The sequence below is a fragment of the Chaetura pelagica genome, unplaced genomic scaffold, assembly GCF_000747805.2.
Source record: "Chaetura pelagica isolate M959 unplaced genomic scaffold, ChaPel_1.0 scaffold963, whole genome shotgun sequence".
Classification (NCBI taxonomy): domain Eukaryota; kingdom Metazoa; phylum Chordata; class Aves; order Apodiformes; family Apodidae; genus Chaetura; species Chaetura pelagica.
Window position 1 is genome coordinate 649176 of NW_009952705.1, and position 583 is coordinate 649758.

Here is a 583-nt window from a genome sequence, read left to right on the forward strand (position 1 = left end):
AGGGGAGCCGGGGCTGGTGCCCGGTGCGAGGGGCAGAGCAGCGGCTGCTCCTCTTGCAGGGAAGCCCCGGTCCTAGCCAAAGTTCCCCACAGACAGAGCTCTTGCCCTCGCTGGGGCAGCGCAGGCTGGTGGATGCACGGTGGTGTCACCCCCCTCCCTGATCTGCAGCCCCGCTTGTCCCCGTGGCCAGCAGCGACGTGCCCAGGGCCAGTGCCAGCACGGCAGGACCCAGCACCCTGGTGCTCTGCTCCAGCCCAAGCCCCCCCAGCCCCGTGTGCCCCAACACTAATTGCTGCTGCTTTTTTCCCTTCTTTTCTTTCTTCCCAGTCCCTCCCCAACCTCTTCAATTCCCAAGGTAGCTGTTTTTGCTGGGCCAGAGCCTGGGGCTGTTTGTAAGGGGGAACGGGTTTGGGAGGGAATGGGGTTGGTGACAGGTAGGGAGTGGAGGAAGCCATGCAAGGTATCCAGTGTGGTGGAGTTGTCCCTGCACATCTCCTGCTTCTGGGTGAACCCCAGCATTGCTGGCACACGGGCACAATCCCAACCCCGGCAGAGGCTCCATCCCCAGGGAACAGCTGAGAGA

At 63.3% G+C, this 583-nt stretch overlaps 1 protein-coding gene across 1 annotated transcript in view; it reads left to right on the top strand.

The window, feature by feature from the left end:
• Positions 1 to 583, top strand: part of ZNF385C (zinc finger protein 385C) — a 53766-nt gene that overhangs the window by 32530 nt on the left and 20653 nt on the right. The gene's annotated exons all lie outside the window — the stretch shown is intronic.